Source organism: Ursus arctos, unplaced genomic scaffold, assembly GCF_023065955.2.
Source record: "Ursus arctos isolate Adak ecotype North America unplaced genomic scaffold, UrsArc2.0 scaffold_33, whole genome shotgun sequence".
NCBI classification, from domain to species: Eukaryota; Metazoa; Chordata; class Mammalia; order Carnivora; family Ursidae; genus Ursus; species Ursus arctos.
This window is the reverse complement of record NW_026623019.1, coordinates 9,161,254-9,184,196: the sequence shown is the minus strand read 5'-3', so window position 1 is coordinate 9,184,196 and position 22,943 is coordinate 9,161,254. Positions and strand designations below refer to the sequence as shown.

Sequence of the window (22,943 nt, the reverse complement as noted above, 5' to 3'; positions counted from 1 at the left end):
GCCGAAGATTACCTCACAGTGCACTGCGTCTTTACCTAGTTATGGTTCTGAACTCACTCTTCCCTCTCAACTAAAATGCAGCAAAAACTTCTCTAAGGTAATGACTGCTCCACCAACTTGCATGCAGAATAAGCCAATTATCGATTTACCTTTAGTAAATACTAATGACATTCCTGTTTTATGCAAGGCTTGGTAGGGACATTCAGAGACTTAGACCCTCGCAGAGTTCACAGCAAGTGGGGAGATAGAAAGATACAGAATTGTAGTGGGAGGCAGAAGGATGAAAATATCTGCTATTAATGGCTCATTCTGGAAATGCAAGGTGGTGGAAAAATTAATGCTGAGAGGTGTGTGTGATATTTAAGGAGATTGGGCCTTGAAAAATGTATACAGGTGGGGATTACAGCAAAGGGCATTGCATTTTAGGGCACAGCTTTTAAAGCAGCAAGGAGGGCACTCTGATTTGGTCACATACTTGTAGGCCCAGGTGAATGGCAGCTTGAGCTTATGCTGTCTGTCCAGTGGCTTCTAGCTGCCTGAGCCAGCCTGGTTATCTTTGTGGAAATGTTGTAGCTCCGGACCCGGACCCAGACTGGCTGATTTGAATATAGGTTGTGCTGCTTGCTGTGTGACCTTTGGCACAGTTACTGAACCTCTCTGTGATTCAGTTTCCCATTTATAAAAAGGGATAAGAGAAGCACTCCCTTCATGGAGTTACCTGGGGAGTGAGTGAGTTAAAATGATAGAGGGGCACTGGAGTGGCTCCAGCTTTGGATTTCGGAATGTCCAACTCTTGATTTCGGCTGAGGTCATGATCTCGGGGTGCTGGGATTGAGCCCTGCATCAGGCTCTGTGCTCAGCGCGGAGTCTGCTTGGGATTCTCTTCCCCTCCTTCTGCTCCCCCCCCCCCAATAAATAAATAAATCTTTTAAAACAAAGACCAAAACCATAGAGAGCACTTTAAAGACTACCTGGTACACCGTAAATGCTAAACACATTCACTGTTGTTGCTTTAATTTTTAATTGTTTAAATTTCTGAAATAGTATTTGTACATAGAATAATGCAAACAACAAAGGAGCATTTAAAATGTAAACTAAAACCCATCCCTCCTTTCTGACCCCTGCTCAGCTACAGTCTTTTACCGGGTATTACTGTTAACCCTTTCTGTTTTTACTTCTTTTGATGGTTGTCGTTAAGCAAATGAACGCAGACTTTAGTGCCTTAAACACTTGTTTCATGGTATTATGGATTCCGTGGGTCGGGGATTCAGGCAGGGGCTGGCTGCTTCTCCCTGTGGTGGTGAGGTCTCTGTGTTGTATGCACCTGGTGACCGGGCTAGTCTGGAGGGTCCGAGAAGGCTTTGCTGCCATGCCCCATGCCTTGGCAGGGATGGCTGGGAGGCTGAGCTCAGTGTTGACTGCTGACTGGAGTATCTAATACACAGGGCTCCTTCAGCCCCGGGTAGTCGGACTACTCACATGGCCATCAGTTTCCCTCGTGTATTAGTCAGTGTTCTCTAGAGAAACAGAACAAACAGGGTGTATGTATTTTTATAGAAGGAGATGTATTTTAAGAAGCTGGCTCATGTGATTATGGAGGCTGGTGAGTCCAAAGTCTGCAGTGTGGGCCAGCAGACTGGAGACCCAGGAGAGCCAGTGGTGCAGATGAAGACCAAAGCCAGTCTGCTGGAGACTGTCTCTTGTATGGGGAAGCTGATCTTTTTGTCCTATCCAGACCATCAACTGATTGGATGGGGCCCACCCACATTATGGAGAACAATCTGCTTTACCCAGAGTTCACCAATTAAAATGTCAGTCTCATCCCCAAATACTCTCCAGATGGACAAATACAATTAATTTGAGCTAGAGTGCCCCAGGAGAGCCAGTTGGAAGCTTCCTGGCCTTTTATGACCTAACCTCAGATTATATGACCAAACTCTATTGATTGGGTTCGTCACAAAGCCTGCTCAGATTCAAGGAGAGGGGACATGGACCTCCCACTCAGTGGGGAGAGTGTCAGCAGATTTGCAGCCTTCTTCTTATTAAGAAACTGCCATATTGTACCCTTGATTTCAACAAATTTGGCAGCATCCATTCATTCCCTGCTAAGGAAGAAAGGGAATTAATATTACCCCCACCTCTCCTCTCTTCCTCTCCCCTCTGCCTCCCAATTTTATTAGATATCCCATTATTTTTATCTTATTTTTAGTTCTCTCTTTTCAGTAACCTTTATACTTTTAAATAAAGCATTCCATACTTGACAAGGCCATGGAGAAATGAGATTTGTTGAGTGTGTGTGTGTGTGTGTGTGTGTGTGTGTGTGTTTGAGCAGTGGAAAAGAACAGAACTAAGAGGAGACCAAACAGAGAGGCTCTCATTAAAACACTTCAGTCACTAGACGTGTGAATTGCTTGCTAGCGTGTCCCCTGATGCTCACAGCAAGTGACCTAATCCAGCAGTTTTTATTTTCTCTTTGGCTTTTAAATTCTGATACCTGTTAGCCTTTTTCTTCCTTGAGCTTTATGTTTCAAGTGTGAATGCTTTCTCACTGATGAAGAATCTTAGAACAGATACACTGTTGAGTTGTGTATTTGTGTATGGATACATACACCAGAAGAACCTATCAGAACTAAGTATCCTCATGCTTTTTTCATTACAGAAGCAATCAGTTAATTGGAAACAGTTATATATTCAGACAGTGTCCGGAACCCTGTAGCTCTGTTGGAAGGCTTTTTTTTTTTTCTTTTTTTTAATTAGTTAATGGAATTGAGCAGTGGGGCTTAGTTTAACACTCAGAAGACATACTAATCCCCTTTTATAATTATCTGATCTCCTGAGAAGCACACAAGAACCTCTATTATTTTTGGTTTGTGTTGTTGTGTATTGCAGATAAAACTGCTTTTTATATAATTTTTGGCTTGATTAGAGGTAAGAGTGTAAATGTGTTGATATCTGCATTATATTTTTGGCTGAATTTGTTCAGATTTCTGTTGGTAATTCTGACTTGTTCACCTGTTGACCTTGGGGAAAATATGAAAAAATAATTAGAGCAAAGGTAGAAATCAATCTGAATTCATCCTCCCTCTTTGTCTGTCTCTCTCCCTCTCTATCTCCCCCACTTGCCCCCTCTCCTTCTCTTCTCTCCTTCTTCTCAACAGAACTGCTCTTTCCTAGCAAAGTAATTGCTTAAGAGTAGCCCTTTTTAAGGGCGCCTGGGTGGCTCAGTCCGTTATGCCTCCAACTCTTGATTTCTGCTCAGGTCGTGATCTCAGGGTCGTGAGATCGGGTCCTGAGTCTGGGTCTGTGCTCAGCGGGGAGCCTGATTGTCCCTCTTACGTGATGCTATAAGTCCCTTTTCTGCCAAACGCTTGCTCATCTCCCTTCCCCCACACAGAGCTGTGGAGCCCAGCTGATCATCTTTGTATCATACCCCTGGGGTATCCATCTCATGTCCGAGGTCACTTTTGTCAGTGTTTGAATGTTAATACATGGAATCGCAGTGTGTGTACCCTTTTGTGCCTGGCTGCTTTTCACTCCGTGTTATATTCGCAAGATTGCTCCATGTTGTTTTATGTGGCTCTGGATTGTTCCTTTCATTGTTTTCTTGGGTTCCATGGTGTGAATACACCACCGTTGACCCCTCCTCCCGGAGACCTGCATTGGGCTGTTTCCCTTTTGGGACCAGCCCGGACAGCGCTGGCACGGACAAGTCTGTGCATGTGTTCCGGTGAGCCTGTGTAGACAGTTGTGTTGGATGCATGTCTGGGAGCAGAGTTGGTGGCCGGACCGTGCACGATTCTGCCGTGGTAGAGATTGCCGGAGCGGTTGTATCCACGTGTATTCCCCGCAGTGCTGTGTGAGTTCGACTCCCTCTAATGCTTGTTCCTCCGCTTTGTCTTATTTTAGCCAGTTGGATCAATACGTATTCTCGAATTCCCCAGACCGATGAAGATGTGCATCCCAGAAAAGGGCTCATATAACAGACGCTATAACATATCTTACAGCATAGCGAGATACAGCACCTTCCACTAGTCTGAAGAATTCATCTAGAGATTTTATGCCAGCTTTTTAACCGGCCTAGCTTTTCTGTTTCTCCAGGCTATAAAATTCAGTTCTCGTGGGATTTTTCTCTTTTAATTTGGTAGGAGACACATGTCAAGAGATTGACTATTAGTAAAAGTTAACAAAACTTTATGAATAAACTCTACTGGTTCTGAGCATTAAGGCTTTCAGTATATTTGAAAGCCGAAATTCTGCTCGTGCCATCTTACTGTTTGAACTTTGCTGATTTGTTAAGTCGATCTACTGATTTTTGGCATTTACTGTGACATTTTTATAGGAGAATGTGTCTAAGTCATGCTCTATAGTTGCCCAGGAATTACATTTCCACAAGAAAGTGCAGAAGAAAATTTGAGCTCTTGGTGCATAGTTTTTTTAAAGGAAGAAAAGAAGGGGATTATACTCACAGGGATACGTTGAATATCGTGTAGATTGAGTGGCAGTGCTAAGTTTTTGCCATTTTTTAGAAAGTGAAATGAGTCGTTTTGATGAAACTTAATATGTGATTTGATGTGCTTGAGTTTGTTTCTGATTTATTTCCCCTTGAAATTTCATCCTTCAGCTTCTACTTTAAGGGCCCTGTTTTATCTTCTCAGTTGTCTCTTCTTGCCTCTTGTATGCCTCTTCAGGAATGCAGCCCAGCTTTGTACTTCGTGCAAATGTTCTCTCCCCCTTTACATAGCACCAGGGGTGTTGCTGATCAAGGGAGAGGCCCTGTTTGTCCTCAGTACCTTTAAGGTATTTGTGGGTACCGTTTGGCCTGTTGGTGGCAAGATTAAATCCTGGGTGGCATAGCCTCAAGGGTCTTTAGATAACCAGGGCTTCTGACCTTGAGAGCAGAGTAAGATTTCTCTGCCTCCAGGGACCCCACTCTTTGATCCCCTTTCAGAGACATGGGTCAGAAGTTGGGGGAGAGTTTGTAGGATCTCTATCAAGGAGAGGAGGTTAGAAGAGAAATGATGGAAGCTTCCTTCCTAGAACTCAGTTTCTTAGCCCAGGCAGGGTTTCGGTAGCAATTAGGAGAAACAATTCAAATAGTTTACAGCTATGGAAATTTTTGTATATTGTTAAAAAAAAATTTTTTTTTTTTTAAGTGGAGGGAATTCAAGACTAATCCTCTCACGAAGTCATGTGAGGTCATGCTCTGATATGTTTTTGTTGGGGGGAGGAAGGGAGTCTTGTGGCTCTAGACTGAGACCTGAGAGTCGTTCCTCGTGCTGAGAGCTGCCATGGGTGGGAGGCACTGGCTTGAGGAGCAGCGGGGGCTGTTTGCGGAGTGGCGAAGTAGCAGGGGAATGACTAGGTTATGCTTTGTAGGCATTCAAAAATATTTTGTTGATGACTTTGCGTAATTATATTCATCACATACCGAAGCTGCCAGATCTGCTTGAAGGTACCGATTCATCACCTGTCGCAGTGGTTAGGGCCTCGCTGTGTGGTAACTTATTTATCCTTTAGGTGATAAGGAGTCCCATGCTTCCATCAGCTGCAGTTGAAGACTTTTGGTTGTAAAGAGATTTGTCCTAACAAGATTTGGTGCACACACCCCCCCCACCCGCCTGCCCGGCATGCATCTGATTCCTGTTTGGTTCCCTACCGCTCCTCTCCACACACCTTTCCCTTGTGTGTGTGTGTGTGTGTGTGTGTGTGTGTGTGTGTGTGAGAGAGAGAGAGAGAGTGAGAGAGAGAGAGAGAGAGACAACGAACTTGGGGCCATGAGGATACCACAAGTTACCCTCCCCAAGTTCAATGGACTCTGTTTTGTCAGGAGAGTTTTATTTATTTTTGTATTCAAATTCCATTTATTTTTGGCTCTCGGGGCCATGTGATCTCTTCAATATAAAAAACAAGCAGCCAGTTCAACACAAAATAGAGATGAGAAGCACAGAGTAGGACAGAACCGAAGTAGGGGAAAAGGCAGTAGCAAAAGGAAGAGGTGAGATGCTCGAAGATGGAGGACTTCCTATCCCCTCTTCTGGGGAACGACTCAAATGTTTAGGTGGCAGCACACAGCTTTCCATAGGTTATTTTCCCCTTTTCAACAGAGTTTTATTTTTATTTATTATTATTTTTTAAGTTTCATTTATTTATTTATTTTTTAGGGAGAGAGAGCGAGCGAGGAGGGGGAGGAGCAGAGAGGGAGGGAGGGAGAGAACCCCAAGCACACTCCACGCTCAGCATGGAGCCCGTCGTGGACCCTGAGATCAGGCCCTGAGCCAGAAGCAAGGGTCAGACACGCAACCCACTGAGCCACCCAGGTGCCCCCAGGAGAGTTCTAATCAATTTTGAGGTTAATAGAGAAAGAGAGCTGTCCCTTTTGTTTGTTTTTAGGTTATTTTAGCCAGCACCACCCCCCCCCCAGCCCAGGAACAAAGGGCTACTGTTTGGATAATCACGGGAAACTGGGAGAGCCTAATTGGAAGGCCTTTGTTTTCCTTTAATGAAAAGCCATGTGCTCATAAAGCTGTTTCACACCTTCCGGAGAACAGTATCTCTCACGCAGAAACAGCGAGCTCCTGTGTCTGGGCTGGGTGCTGCTGGGCTGGGCGTGCCAGCGGCGCAGCTCTCCAAGTCCAGAATGAGTAAGAAGACCTGGGGGACCTCGAGCCAGCCCAGAACCACTGAAGAAAGTAGCTTTACTACAATGGGGGGAAAATGTCATTCTTTCCTGTCCATCAGCTTCGCCAACAAGTGGGGAAATACTGCTTCAGGGCTTGATATTTATATGGTTCAGTTTCCTTGGGAACTTTCTCTTTCAAAGAAAACGTGTTCGGAGCCTCTGGCCTCACATCCACTTTGACCAAAGAGCCATGCTTCCCTGTTGATCAGATGTGAGTCCTGACTTTGAGCCGTTCCCCGCAGAACCAACCCCAGGCTGGCCGGGGTGCTGAGTCCATGGAAACTGTACTTCCTCCTCAATATCTCTTTTTCTCTCCTTGACCCTCAATGGCCCAGGGCAGCTTTTTCTCCACCCCCCACCCCCACGCTTCTTCCCTGTTTCTTAACTTTATTTTTGAACTGGTCGGATTGAATGGATCTGATTGGACAGAGCAGTGGTCAGGAGCCTGGGCTCTAGGGTCTCAACTCTTACGCTTCCAGTCAGGTGTCTGTTTGCTTTGCCTCCTTGTGTCTGAAAAGAAACAATATCATTTTGCCATAGTGTTTAAGTGTGTCTTGGGTGGGGGGTGGGGAGGGGAGGCAGGGCAGAGGGAGTAGGGAGGGAATATAAAGGAAGGAAGGTCTAAGATACAGTGTTTCCTGACTATAAAACTCCCTGGGAGAACATCTCAAAAGACCTGTCCTGTTTGCTCGGGGCCAGAGGAGTAGAGAAAGGGTTATGATCCCAGGTAGCACACAGTGGATCAAAGAACCTTGGGAGCAAGTAAAAGGGCAGAGGCAGGCTCAGGGACCCCAGCTCCGAGAAGTACCATCACCCTTCTCTCCTTTCTGCAAGGTCTTCCTCAATTTTGGCTGAGCAGGAGCATCTGCTTCTGCCTGTAACGGGGGTAACAAGAGGTCTGGTATAGAGGAGCCGAGGTGATCAACGAGGTAATGGGCATGCGAGCCTTGCCTGAGCTTCGTTGAAATCTGGATCACTCAGGAAGCCTCTTGCTCCGCCTGCTGTCCCAGCCAAGGGAACTCACTCAGTGGTTATGTAGGGTTCCTGGTAATTACCATTGGTTATTGAGGTTGGGGTACTTGTCTCTGTAGGCACTGGGATGGGGAGAGATGAGATACGTTCCTGGGACCCCAGGTTGGTGCTGTGCATATCTCTTCTGGGAATGACCTCCATACAAATGCTGAGCTGTGCTGGAAACACGTTATGGGACTGCCAAGGGCTGGTGGTGCAAACCATTCATCATTTAGAATAATGTTTCTAGGATGTAATGCATAAATATTCTTGATAAATTGTGGGCACACTACTGGTTGTTAAATCGGTGGTTCATTGTATCTGAAGCTTTAGGGGATTGAGGAGAGTAACATTGTATTTATAGTCCAAGACCCAGGCAAAGGCTGGGTCCCATTCAGTTGACTGCTTACCTCTTCTTAAATCAGTGACTGTGTGGACCCAGAGGTTGGGTCTTTTTCTCACAGCTACATGTACTGTTTTGCCTTTTCTTGTGTTCATTAAAATGAAGAACTTTAATTTAGCGGTATAAATGAAGGGTGGAAAGGCAGGTCACGAAGTAGAAGGTATTTGTCATATATCCAATAAGCAGCTTGTCCAGAATATGTCAGGAACAGCTACAAATCAACAAGGAGACCAAAACCTCACTTTGAAAATGAGCAGAGGGCATTCAATATCACCGGTCATCTGGAAAATGCACATTAAAACTACTATAAAATACCAACACATATTCAAATGGCTCAAATTTAAAAAAACAAACAAACCAACCCTGATAACCGAGTATTAATGGAGACAGGACAAGCTCAAACTCTCATTAACTGCCAGTGGAAGTATAAATTGGTTCGATTACTTTGGACTTACGAAGCTAGACAAATACATAGTCTATGAGTCAGTAATTATACTCCTAGATCTGTGTGCCCAACAGGAATGAGTGTGTATGTGTATCGGAAGTGTTTGCAAGACAGCTCATAAAAGAATGATAGAAACCTAAGAGAAACAGTCCAAATGGCCGTGAATGGGTAAATAAATCGTGGCAGGATTATGCATGAAATATTGCACAGCAATAAAAAAAGAACAAAGTACTACAAAAAAAAAACCCCATGAATATTGAGATGTTATATTGAGTAATATTATAGATACTATATTGAGTAAAAGAAGCCAAAAGTGTACATATTGTTGATTTCTTTTATGTGAAGCTCAAAAAGAGGCAAGAATAATCCATGGTGAATAGAAGAATAGGGTAAGGGGTTTGGGGTCGGGGTATATTGACTGGGAAAGGACATGGGAGACTTCTGGGGTCCCGATGAGGGTCTCTGGCTTTGACCTAGTTGCTGATGACATGAATATGTTCATTTGTAAGAATTCCTCATGATAAATATTTAAGATTTATAATTTTACTATATGTGTGTTATTCCCTATTTTTAAAAGTTTCTTAAGATCAAACATTTAAAAATAAATAAGCCAAGATTGATAATAAAACAAGATTATTGGCTGTGTAAAAAGAGAAGCACATTTAAACTGGCTTAGACAAACCAGCATCAACAAGGAGTTGGTTGGGGAACCAACCAGAACATAGGAGCCCAGCCAGTCCTCCTGGGAGTTAGGACCTGGAGTTGATTCCTGTTGGGCATTCATGGTATCTTGTCTCCAGCATTTGTACCATACTTTGGCTTTTCTCTACAGACCACCTTTCTCTGCTTCAGCTCACATGTAGTAGAAAATGGCAGCCCAGCCCTTGCTTATCATGACTCCTATCTCTAGCCTCCCTGCTCTAGCCCCCTTTCCCTCCTTGCTGATGGACTTACCCTATACCTTCCCCCACCCTCCGTCCCTGGAATAGGAATCATTTTGTAATCCCGTCAGCTATGGCCAGGGAGGCTGGGATTGTGTAGTAAACACAGAGTAGCCAAGGGTAAGGATGGGTGGATTTTTCTAAAAGGGAAATGTGTGTGGGAAGAAAATGGTCGCCATCCTACCACGTGTTCTCCTGCTGAATGTCTGCTCCCTCCAGTCTTTTCTAGCCCCAATTTGGAGCAGGGAAAAAGAGTCCCCAGGAAATTCTTTGCTACCTCACAACCAAATCAGACTCACATTTGCTTCCAGACGGACACCCCAGCAGCTGGACCCTGATATTTTGCAAAGTCTTCCTAACTAAGCTTTATCAAGAGCCCTCACAAACCAGACTTGCAGAGGGACCAGTTACCTTGTATCATTTGGGGATTATGGAGTAGTTTCCCACATGCATGAAGATTCACACCTTCTGGATATAACTTTCTGTCCAATAGTAGGAAATAGTGTTTCTAACTTGATTTGAATTTAGCAGTGTGAATAGCCTTCCTGTGGACTTGCTAACCATGCTAGAGGGAACCATGGCCCCCAGATTCAGGACTTTTCAAGGCAGAGTATAGCATGATCTCTTTACCACTCTCTACGATCAGCTTAGTCCTGGTAAGTATTAGGAGTTTCTCTGGGCATCCAGCTTGCCAAAACCCCATCACAAATGTACAAGAGATGGTGCTGAATTTTTCTTTTAGCAGTGAAGTTTTTAAAAGAATTGCTGTATGTTTTCATCAGAGTAGCTATGAGAAGAACCTTTAAGCACTGTTTTTCTTTGGCTTCTAGAAAACAGTTTGAGAGATCTAGTAATTTACAACAAGTTATGTTTTAATTGTTCTTTTAAAAAACTATTTGCATCATGAGATATTCATATTGGTAAGATATCCAGGCAGAGGCTAATACAAAAAGGCTAAAATGAACCTGGATCTTTGGGGGGATTGATTTCTACGCCCATAAAATCCTAGACAATTCCATTTCCTTGTTTTACTGGGAGACTGGTTTGCCGGTTAAGTTTATAACCTTGATTCTTGTTTTATCCCCCCATCAGGTAGAGATTAAATACATGCCTATGGAAGGGTGAGCTGTTGAACCTTATCTTCTTTGAACCTACCGTTGTTCCCAACAAGGTCTTCTAAAGGTCAGTCAAACAAGTAACTTGGGTTTTCCTTCTCTTTCTAAAGCACATATTTATAAGGTAAAAACTTTAATTAGAAAAAGACACTATTTTCAGTTTAATATGCATGTTATGCAGATTGTTAGTATGGAAATTCACTGGCGGTAAGACCTACATGTCTTTCTGCATTCATTAAGTTGTGCTAAGGTATTAATTATTCCACTGATCATTAAAACATTTTTTTTCTTAAAGAAGTGATGATTTCATCTTTCAGCTTAGGCTACATGATGCTCAGTGACCTAAAACAACGTTTTAATTTCTTGTTCACATTACATGACAGCTGTGGCTCTGCTCCAAAGGTCTTCTTATTCTAGCTCCAGATCCAGGTTGAACAAGCAACCCCGCTCTGGGACATGGTAGCGGGTGAGAAAGGGAATGACCCATCCATTCACGGCTCTTAATGCTTCTGTTTATGTGTTTGTCGCTTCTCACATTCGGTTGGCTCTGGCAAGTCACATGGCTAAGCCTCCCAACAGCGGAGTAGGGAAATGTATAAATTCTTCCATCTGGAGACACTGTAAGTCACATGACAATGGGAAGTCTGTTCCTTTTATAGGGAGGGCAGCAGATAATTGAAACAACAGTATAATCTACCACAATGGAAAACTATATTTAATTCTAAGAGGTTTAATGGCCTGGATGCTGATTCAGAAACAGCATTTAGATTGATTACATCTGTATTTTGGGGTTTGTTTTGAAGAAGTTATGCTTCAGAAATTTGCCTACATATGGAAAACAGGGTCTAGTTTTTATACAGGACTGATTAATCTTTTATGAGTTGGAGAGCCATACCCACAATTTGGTAACTTTCCACTCATTGTTTCTTAAGGGTCTAGATCTGAATTTAAGCAAGAAATTATTTTTCTTAGTCTCTCAACTTTTATATCCTGATTTTCTTTGTGTTATTGCTATCTTACTGGTCGATTGTCTTTGGTTTAATTGCCTGAATTAATATGGTTTTGGCAGCCACTCAAAGGCGGATGACACTGTAAAGGGAATAATAGAGATGAGCCTTTTGGAAAAACTGAAATTTATTAGGGCTTAGTGAATCTGTCCTGGTATTTTTCTTTCAAAAGTGAAATTGCTGAGCTGTTGCTAATATCCTTACTGGAGAATTTCTGCCTTAGTGTTGAAAAAGGACAAAATCAGAACCCTTTGAAGAAAGATGGCAAATTGCAATTGTACTTACTATGAGATATAAAACTTCAGTGCCTTGAGTGGTTATTCTCCCATCTCCATGTTGGGGAGGTTTAGAGCCCTTTTTGAGGGGCAGGCAGGGAATCTTGACCATTCTTACAGCTTCACCCTCACAGCCTTTTGTGGAGCGGGGACCATCTGTTTAGGCAAGAGTCTTGCATAGTTGCTTTATTTTTTTTTAAAGATTTATTCATTTCCTATTAAGAGGCTATTATGATTTGTCTCCCTCTCTGATTTTGTCAAACCATAAGAGACTCTTACCTCTAGGCATCAAACTGAGGGTTGCTGGAGGGGAGGTGGGTGGGGGATGGGGTACCTGGGTGATGGGCATTAAGGAGGGCATGTGATGTAATGAGCACTAGGTGTTCTATGCAACTGAGGAATCACGGACTTCTACCTCTGAGACTAATAATACACTATGTGTTAATTAATTGAATTTAAATAAGAAAAAATTTTTAAAGATTTATTTATTTTAGAGAGAGAATATGTGCATGAGTTGTGGGGGAGGGGCAGAAAGAGAGGGAGAGAGAGAGAATCTCTGGTGAGTAGGGAACCACACACGGGGCTCAGTCTCATGACCCTGAGATCATGACCTGAGCCAAAATCAAGAGTCAGCTGCTTAACCGACTGAGCCACCCGGGCATCCTTAGTTTCTGTAATTTTTATGAGAATGCTGAGATTTCTTCTGATTGATTTTTAAAAAATGTGAGATATAATTGACATAAGCGTTATGTTAATTTTAGCCGTGTAATATAATGATTCAATATTTGTATATTGTGCAAAATGATCACCACAATAACTCTAGTTAGCATCCATCACCACACATAGTTACAAAGTTTTTTTCCTTGTGATGAGAACTTTTATTTTTTTATTAAAGTTTTTTATTTTAGTTCTGGTTAGTTAACATACCGTGTTAGAGTAGTTTCAGGTGTACAATACAGTGATTCAGCAATCCTGTACATTACTCAGTGCTCATCATGATAAATAGACTCTTTAATCCCCTTGACCGATTTCACCCATCGCCCTGCCCACCTCCCCTCTGGTAGCCATCTGTCTGTTCTCTATAGTTAAGAGTCTGTGTCTTGATTTGTCTGTTTTTTTTTCCTTTGTGCATTTGTTTCTTAAACTCCACATATGAGTGAAATCGTGGGGGATTTGTCTTTCTCTGACCCTTATTTCACTGAGCATGATACTCCCTGGATCCATCCGTGTTGTTACAAATGGCAAGATTTCATTCTTTTGTATGGCTGAGTAATATTCCGCTGTGTGTATGTACCCGTTTTCTTTATCCATTCATCTGTGGATGGACACTTGCGCTGCTTCCATAATTTGGCTGTTGTAAATAATGCTGCAATAAACCCAGGGATGCTTGTATCCCTTTGAATTAGTGTTTTTTGTATCCTTTGGGTAAATACCCAGTAGTGTGATTACTGGATCATAGGGTATTTCTATTTTTAATTTTTTGAGGAACCTCCACATTGTTTTCCACAGTGGCTGCACCGGTTTGCATTCCTACCAACAGTGCGCGAGGGTCCCCCTTTCTCCACATCCTCACCAACACCTGTTGTTTCTTGTATTGTTGAATTTACCATTCTGACAGGTGGGAGGTGGTATCTCATTGTGGTTTTGATTTGTATTTCCCTGATGATGAGTCATGTTGAGCATCTTTTCATGGGTCTTTTGGTGTGATGAGAACTTCTAAGACCTACTCTCTGCAACTTTCAAATAACACAGTATTATTAACTCTAATTGGTTGGCTTTTAAGGTAAGTGGACCAGTCCTCAATGGGTAACACTTAATCAGCCCCAAGTATAAATGAAAACTTGTTTTTGAGAAATAGTGTCCATTTATGATATCCTAAAGGATTTTGCACACCAGTCCCATGCAAATATTGGGTAGTTGTGATGCTGCTTTTCCTTTCCCTGTAATTTCTGTTATCAAGTTGGCGTGTGTTATGTCCTGAGCTCGCATTATTGAAGGATAGGGAATGGTTTAAGGAATGGCCACAGGAAACCCTAACACAGTACATCTCTCTCATGTCTCTCAGTGGCCCTTTTATGAAGAAGCATTAGAAAAGTTCCCCTAGGCCCTAATATTGGACGATGTTGATTTATTGAACAAAATGAATCTCGGGTGAAGCTGTGATTTCCTTATTGTGTTGGCCAAATGTGTATCCTACTGTTAAACAACCACGGACAGCTTGATTGTCATTTTTCCTAACGAATTTAGACTTTGTTTTACTATTCTGTTGTATTTTCCCTTGTTCTGAATTTGATATTTTTCTTCTCTTTTTAAAATTAAGGTAAATATAATTCAGGCTAGTTTTGAAAGTTGCCTGAAGCCCTTTCTGGAACGAGGTTGGATATAAATACATAGCGTATGCTTACTTGGTGCATTCAAACATTTTAAGAGGACCCTTAAATGTATATGAAGGGGGCGTAGAGAGAGGAGGAGAGCCGGGTAACCCCCTTTCTGTGCCCTTTGTCTCCCTTGTCGTTCTCACCGGTGTGCGCGCTCAGGGGTTGCTGGGGTCTCTGGCCCTTGTACTCAGACTCTAGGCAAGAGACTCTGGCGGGGCCCATTCGCTAATGAGGAAGGGGCTGGTGGTGTGCCGTGGGGTCTGCGGTGCAGGCCCAGGACTGAGAGTGGGATGAAACCGGCAGGAGGCTGCAGTATAAATGGCACATGGACAGGAACAGCTCGGGAAGGGACTGCACACTGACTTTGGGTTTGGAGTTGATATTTTCCAATGAGCTACTTTGACATCTGACCCAGGTCACTGTGCAAACTCTGATACCCTCCTTGGGCCAGGAGCGTGTGCCTGTCTGTGGTCTCCTGACCTACGCCTGTGACCTACTCTGGCTCTCCCTTCACTCCCCTCCCTTGGTGCTGACAGCTCTTGGTAGTCCAGCCAGAACTGGCCAGAAGCTAAGCACCTGCTGTGCTGTAGCTTCTCAAAGAAGTGCTTTCCCTGAACTTTGACTTCATGCTAACCCTTCGCTGTTATTGATGGACAGTATAAAGCATGTTCGTATTAAAGTTTTTGTACACTTGCTGTTCTCCTCCTTGCTCACTGGCCATTCGTTTTCCCTTTCCTTTGCTGGTTCTTCATCTCCTTCTTAAGGTAAGTGGTTTTTGGAGGGCTCTAGGGCTCAGTCCTTGATCTCTTCTTTTCTCTAGACTCTCACTCCCTCAGTGATGTCATCTAATCTCACGGCTTCAGGTACTGTTAATATTCTGGTGAGTCTCACATTGATTTCTCCAGCTCTGCCTTTTTCACCCAACTCCATGCTTGTATGTCCAACTGCGTCCTCCCGTCTCCACCTGGATGTCTCCTGTGGCCACCTCAGTGTGGCCACAACAGAATTCCTGCTTTGTCCCCAAACTTGTTTTCCCCACAGCCTTTCCTATCTCCATTGTTGGCAAGACCTTAAAACTGTGTGTTCGTCTTCACCCTCCGTCCTCTCCCACTTGAGTTCATTAGCAAATTCTGCTGACTCTGCCTTAGGAATTCACCCAGAATCTTCCTCCTCCCCATTTCCACCACCCTCTCTCGCTGGGATTACCACAGTAGCCTCATAACTGGTCTCCCTGCTTCCGTCCTTGCGATCCATTCTCAGCAGCAGTTCTCTTTAAAAACAAAGGTCAGATGATGGCCCTTCTCTGCTCAAACCCTCTGTTGGCTTCCTGTTTGCATAAGAGGAAAAGTTTTTACAGTGAATTCTGGGACTCTTTTGACCTGGTCCCTTGGTAGTCTAGAACTTCCTCTCCTGTACTCACGCCCCTCCCTTGCTTGACAGCGCTGACCTCATTGGTCTTCCTCAATCATGCCTGTGTGGTCATGCTGAGTGCTTCCTCCCATGTCACCATCTCAGTCCCTTGACTATTTGTTCAGAATTGAAATTAGCCTCCTCCTGCCACCCTTCACCCCCTGAGACCTTCCTTGTCCTTTTTCCCGTAGCATAATAGCACATTATGTAACTCGCCTATTATGTTTATTGTCCGTCTCCCGAGGCAGAATATGACCTCCCCCGGGGTAGGGCTCTTGATCTGGTTTGTTGGCTCACATATCCCAAACTCTTAGAACAGAGCCTGGAAACATAGAAGGTGCTTCATAGGTATTTGTTGTCCAGTGAGCTGCTAATAAGGGTTCCCTGTGCCATTCACAGTCCCTTCTATAAGGAGGTGTATGTTTTGGTTACAAAAAAAACCCCCAAAAAACAAAAAAAACACATCTATTTTCCTGATGAATAGGGACTTTTAATTTTTTCCCCCAGTTATGAAAGATGTGTAACTCATCGTATTTCCTTTTTCGCCCTGGCTACCAGGATGCTAGGAGCTAAGTCGTATGGTCAGTTGTCCTTCACTATGTAGGTAAAATCCTCCAACCCCTCTCCCCCTTTCCCCTCTCCCCAGTCTTCACTTGATGAAAAGTTGTCTGGGAGTTCTTTTTTTTTTTTTTTTTTTTTTGACAAAAACTGTGCCTTTTATCATTAGACCCTTCGAGTAACCTTTGGGCATAAATGGTGTGTAAGAATTCACACCCACTCGGCAAAGGAGAGGTAGTTTATGGAAGAGACTTTTTCCTCTGAGCTTACAGCTGGCTTTCTTTTCACCTTCCGTGAGATCAGCACCATTGTTTTAGGTAGTGTGCAGCTTAAAGGTGTGGCCAGTCCTCTGAACCAGCAGTTTTGGATATGCTATCTCCCCATAAGCTTTTATGTGATTGAATTGCACATGTGCAAGTATTAATGTACTCGGAAGCTATTGTCAACCCCAAACTCTTGCTCCTTAGACCCGAGGACCCTAATGTCTGACAGAAGATCCTTTGAAGAATTTCTTGCCACAATTCAGTAAAAGAAATTGTTGGCCCAAACCCCAGAGGATGAAATCAATGGTAGGCTGTTCAGTCTGGACACATAAGAACTGCTGTCCTAGTGCACGCTTTCCAGATGGGGGCACTTTTAGGGGGTACCCAAAGCCATAGCTTAAACGTCTTCCTGAAACTTCACCTTTGCTCTTAAAATCCTTGGAGAAATCCCTTCTTAACTTGGGCAGTCTTAGCAAGTTCTGTCACATAGAGGCTTACAAAGATTGGTGGAATTTTCTGTTTCTGAGTTGGCCACATTGGAGTTAATGACTCCAGTGGGTGTAGTCATCTAATGGAAGCAGGCCTGTGGTGCTGTGGGCACTATGCTCGAGGAGAGTGGGCACCAAGGGTTGTGCCGACTTCTCTGCTCCCGTGGCCGCTGCTCATCCTTAGATGGGACTCCTTGGAAACCACACAACTAGTTTGTAAGCAAATTGAATTTGTTACTCGAAGGAGCTGTAGTTTGAATTTGTTTTTAAAATCCAATTACCTAGAGTCATCAGTTCTTACAAATTAGTTCAGTTTCCTGTTCAAGTTGCTTTTCGCTAAATTCTGCACACAGACCCACACTTCTCCCTGGTTCCACCTCTCACAAGAACAAGGTGTCAGCAAACACAAAAGCGCTAGGGATTTTGATTTTATTTTGTGATCTTAGTCACATTTAAAAAAAAAATGAGACGTTTATTTTGTTGTTTCTTTATTTTGGATACTTCCTTGGGTAAGCCAATTTTGGATATTATTTCCTGTCTTCATACTGTGGAAGATGAGATTATGGTTCTTATAATTTCTTCCAATACTCTTTTCTCAAATCATCTTAATACAGTTTTTTGTTTGATTAATGCATAACGTTTATAGTATTACTATGGAAATAGTTTCACAGCTCAGGTGTGTCGTTTGCACATCTCCTTCCTCATACAGCTTCTTCTCACCCAGAGTTAATAATCGTTTGGTTCGTTAGCTGTATGCGCCTCTTAACTGATTTACTCCCAAATGGAAGTCTAACCTCTTTATGTTTGAGAACCTGAGGGTAGCTATCTGTCTGACGCATTGCTCCTCAAAGCGTTCCTTGTGAAGTATCGCGTCAACCCAGAGATGCCCGTGTTTCTCCTTCTTGGATCCTGTGGTGTTCTCTTTCCTTGTGGTCTCTTTTGGCCTCTTATCTTGGTGGAGGGCACTGGCTAACAGCTTCTGAGAAAGGTTACGTGGGGAGAGACATTTCTTGGGATTTGGCGTGTCTGCATTGTCTCTGCTCCCACCCCATACTTGATAGTTTAGCTAGGTATGCAGTTCTAGCTTAGAAATTGGTTTCTCTCAGACCTTTGAAAAGATTTCTTCCTAAAATTCCGTCTTTATATGAAGGCTGGAACTTTTCCCCCTTCTTCTCTTCAAGAGCTTTTAGGGTCTTTTCTTTGTCCCAGATACATTGATTGACCTGTTTTTGTTGATTTTATTTATTTATTTATTTATTTACTTACTTGCTTATTTATTTATTTTTGCCACAGAGTGGCCTTCCCAATCTAGAAACATGTATTTTTTAGTTACTGGAAAACTTCTTGACTTGTCTTTGATAGCTTTCTCTCTTTTCTCTTGATTGATTTCCCATTTGGTCCTTCTGAAACAGTCCTCTGACTTTCTTTTCTTTTTCTGTTCTGTTTTCTAGGTCTTTGTCTTTTTATTCCACTTTCTGGTAAATTTCTTCAGCTTTACTTATAACCATTTTGTGGAATTAAAAAACAATCTTCAAATGGATAATATGTGGCTCAAATTTAAAAGATATAGAAGGGTCACTGAAAAACCTCCCAATTCCTGCCACTAGCCATCATATTCCCTCCTCAGAGGCAATCAGTGTTCTTCTAAAGATACTCATAAGTAGAAAACACTAAATAAAAAAGTGAATGTGTTTGTGTATTGCCATATTCTCCCCCCTTTTAAGATACTTCACATATTGTTATGCACCTTGCTCTTTTCATATAACCAAACATCTTGAAATTCCTCTATATAGGTAGAGTTTTTCTTATATTTTTATAGTTTTAAACACTTGGGCAATGTAGTATTTTCTTCTTACAGATACTCTGTTTTGTTAAATAGGTTTCCTTTTGATTTTGCTATTTGCAACAATGCTGCAAGAGATAACTTTGCACGTAGATGATTTTGCTCCCATGTGATAAAACCCTAACTATGGGATCACCAGGTGAAAGGATACATGGCATTTGTACTTGGAGGAGATGTTGCCCCAAATGCCTTCCACAGAAGCTGTGCTAATAGATAGCCTCTCAGCAGCAGGGTACGTAAGTACCTGTGCGTTCACGTCCTTGCCAACCTGGTATGTTATGAAACGTGTTCATCTTTGCCAATCTGATAAGCGAAAAACAGTATCTCCCGTGGTTTTAATTTGCATTTCTCTTAGGAGGTGGAGCACCCATTCGTGAGTCCATAGGAGCCCTTTCCTTTGTATTTACCTCCCTATGAACTGTTCTGTCCTTTGCTGTTGGGCTTTATGTCACTTTATGTCCGAGGGAAATGAGCCCCTCATGTGTGATGAGAGTTGGAGCTGTTCCTAGTCCTGTTCAGCTTTTGACTTGGATTATGTTCCATTTCTCCATGGAGACAATTTTAGCAGCTGTCTATTTTAAGGCCTTTGAATTTAATACCATAAAGAGAAAAAGGCCATCCTTACTCTAAAATTATTTTTTTAAATTGTCCAGGGCTGCTTTTGTTACTTCTTTGCTTTCAGTTTTTATATTTATGTTATTCCTCCATCTTTTTTTTTTTTTAAAGATTTTATTTCTTTATTAGAGACAGCCAGCGAGAGAGGGAACACAGCAGGGGGAGTGGGAAAGGAAGAAGCAGGCTCCCAGCGGAGGAGCCTGATGTGGGGCTCGATCCCAGAACTCTGGGATCACGCCCTGAGCCGAAGGCAGACGCTTAACGACTGAGCCACCCAGGCGCCGCATTCCTCCATCTTGAATTAATTTTACAACGTAGGGATCCCAGTATGCTTTTTTTAGATGGCTGCTGGTTTTCACAACCTTTTACTTAATAAACCATTTACTCCTTTGATGGGAAATGCCACCTTTATCCTATATTAAATCCTACATGCGTGTGTGTCCATTTCTTGACATTTCTGTTTTGTTGAACAGACTTGCTATTCATGTTTTAGTTGTGACACCTCTCATTACTAAGGGTTTTCCAACCTGTTTTGTTAATAAGGAGGATTAGGTTTTTATTTTATTTATTTTATTGTTGATGTGGATGTTAACTACCAGTTTTGCAGTGGCATTTAAAGGTGAGTTATGCAAAATTTCAAGGAAACCAATCAGCATTTTATGTAACTCAGAGGTACACTGACCTCGGTTGGTTCAGCCCAGAGTTTGCTAATGTGAGGCTTACTGTTTTTTGTTTTTTTCCAGTGAGGGGGAAACAAGATACCAAAACAGGTAAAAAGTACTTAAGTATTCACTTTTGGGATCAAGATTGGTTTACAAGTCAGAGCATTAGTTTTGAGGCAGGAAGAACATGATTAAATAGGTCAGTAATCACAAAGCAAAACTCTCAAGTTGGAGAGTTGGGTGAAGAGGCCTGTTGGTGGGAACTCAGAGTCATTTGAGATGAAACCTCGCTCATTCGCAGGTGTTGAAAATCCAGTATCAGCAGCCTTGGTGATTTTCAGTGCGGAGCTTTTATCTGAGATGATGAAAAGAGACTGCAGTGAACCGGAGACCATTTCATTCTGAATCATGACAACCTTTTGGCATCTGTCCTCAGCGTTAGTCTGAAAAACCTCAGAACGTGGAAGAAGCAGTCGTCACGTCTCTGAGTGTGTGTGTGTGTGTGTCCATCCATGGGGGCCAGGCTGTTGCCATATTGTATCGTGACACCAAGAAAGAGAAGAGAGCTCATCTGGATGCCCACCTTAGCTATGGTGCCCAAAGTGCCTGCGCACGAGTCATTTTAGGAGCTGTTTTTCTCCCGATGGTCATGAGTTAAGCCATCAGCTGAACGTGAGTGCAAGCACGGATACGATACAGAGGACACCCGTCTTAGCTCGGGCTGCTGTCACCAAGTACCCAGACTGGGTGGCTTAGCAGCCCTGCGATTTCTCACAGTGGTGAAGGCTGTAGTGCAAGGTCAAGGTGCTGCGTGCGTGGGTGCTGGTGAGAGTGAGTGTGCGCGTGCTTCCTGGCTCGTGCCTCCTGCTATATCCTTGTGTGGTGGAGAGAGGAAGGGCTCTGGTCACTCTTTCTTCTTCTAGGAGCACTGATCCCTCATGACCTCACCTCAACCCAGTTACCTCCCAAAGGTCTCACCTCCAGACACCATCACGTTGGGCGTTAAGACTTCAACATACAAATTTTGCAAGAGACGCAAATGTTAAGGAGCGGTCAGTCCTTTCCTCAGAGGACGCGAGGGGGATTTTGGCTTCACCTAGACATATAGTCTCTGCAGAGTAATAAGTCACTCAGAAGCATTCATCTTTGCTTTCCAGGAGCTCTGGGCCTAAAACTCACATTTAAATTCTTCCATGCAGTGCCTGAAATGGGCCCGCGATGTTTCAGAAGGTGCTAGGGCCTCCTTTCCCTTTGTAAGTAAGCGGCTACAAAAAGAAGCATTCACGTGAGTGTTGCTGTAAGTTTGGCTTGTGTTTCCCCATTTTCTTTTTTTTTTTTTTTTTTTTTAGATTTTATTTTTTTTAATTTATTTGACAGAGACACACACAGCGAGAGAGGGAACACAAGCAGGGGGAGTGGGAGAGGGAGAAGCAGGCTTCCCGCTGAGCAGGGAGCCCGATGCGGAGCTCGATCCCAGGACCCTGGGATCATGACCTGAGCCAAAGGCAGATGCTTAACCAACTGAGCCACCCAGGCGCCCCTGTGTTTCCCCATTTTCACCGTGTTTAAGTGTACATTTCAGTGGCGTTCCGTACATTCACATTGCTGTGCAGCCGTCCCCACCCTCCATCTCCAGAACTTTTTCATCTTCCTAGACAAACTCTGTCCCCATGAAACACGAACTCTGTTCCCTCCTCCTGGTCTTTGGCAACACTTCTACTTTATAATTTTTTTTAATGTTTGTATATATAATTGATGCCTTTCTTATTAGAAAGTCATCACCAAACTACTTGGCTTGAGCATATAATTTGTTGCTTAAGCTTGGGACGGTCTTAATCACTCATTTTGGAACATGAGGAAAGTGGGTAAAACTGCCTGAGTTTATTAGGAAGAAATGTGCTTCCAGATTTCTGGAGGAGATAAGAGATTTCCTTACTGATGGTAGCATCTCCGTCCACCGTGGTTTTCTCATCTCTTGGCCAGAATGCGCACTTGCCCTTGTGGGATAGTGAACAGTGTCTACACAGCTGCAGGAGGGAGCTGGGAGGTGACTGTGGTCGGAGGCTGGGTAACTCCCGGAGGGCAGTGCATCACGCCCTGCGCAGTTGCGGGTCAGAACAATTTTGGAATTGGAGTCCGTGGTGCAGGGGTGTGACTGTTCCAAGAGGAAGGCACTTGGGAGTATTTGCACTGCTTTGAAGCCAGCTCCAGGGAGATACTGTGACTTCTTGTCAGACAGAGGCAAAGCTGGGTGTGTGAGGTTTTCCCATGCAGGAGCAAAGGTGGTTAAAAAGCGGAGATCATCATTAATTTTGTCAGTAAAATTTGTTGAGCCCCCAGGGCAATTTGGAGGAGTCCTTGCTGTTTTCGGAGTCTGTTGCTGATGACGGTATTTCATAGGCATTAATCCTGGGGGAAGAGCATGAGTGTGGGTTCAGAGTTTAGGTCTGCCCGTGTGTGACTCCAGGCGTGTTGTTTAACATTTCCAAGCCTAGGTTTCCTCAAGTGAAGAATGAACGCAGAGATCGTTTGCTACCAGTTCTTTGTAAGGAACAGATCAAATAACGCACATTGCCTTTAAAGTGTCTAGCACGGTCTGAGTACTTAAAGTAGGAAAACTCTTATGCCCCCGGAAGAGGCATATAAGATAGAATGTCTTGTACAAGTGTATTTTTATCCTCCAAAAAAACAATGTTAGAATCTTCCAATCCTGAACGATACGACTTCTCTGAATTGTGAACCATTGTCGTCGGATCATGTTCTGCTGTCCGGATCATCTGGGTGAGACGTGCCCGATAAGAGAGGCTGGGTCTTCCAGCTCGGCCAGAACCGGGGTGGCATCTCTAGCTC

General features: G+C 43.3%; 1 protein-coding gene across 1 annotated transcript in view; it reads left to right on the top strand.

Annotated features, from left to right (window-relative positions):
* KANK1 (KN motif and ankyrin repeat domains 1) overlaps nt 1-22,943 on the top strand; it is a 168,176-nt gene that overhangs the window by 4,172 nt on the left and 141,061 nt on the right. The window contains exon 2 of the mRNA XM_057305551.1: nt 10,572-10,661. The gene's annotated coding sequence lies outside the window, so the exon portion shown is untranslated. The remainder of the gene's footprint in view (nt 1-10,571; nt 10,662-22,943) is intronic.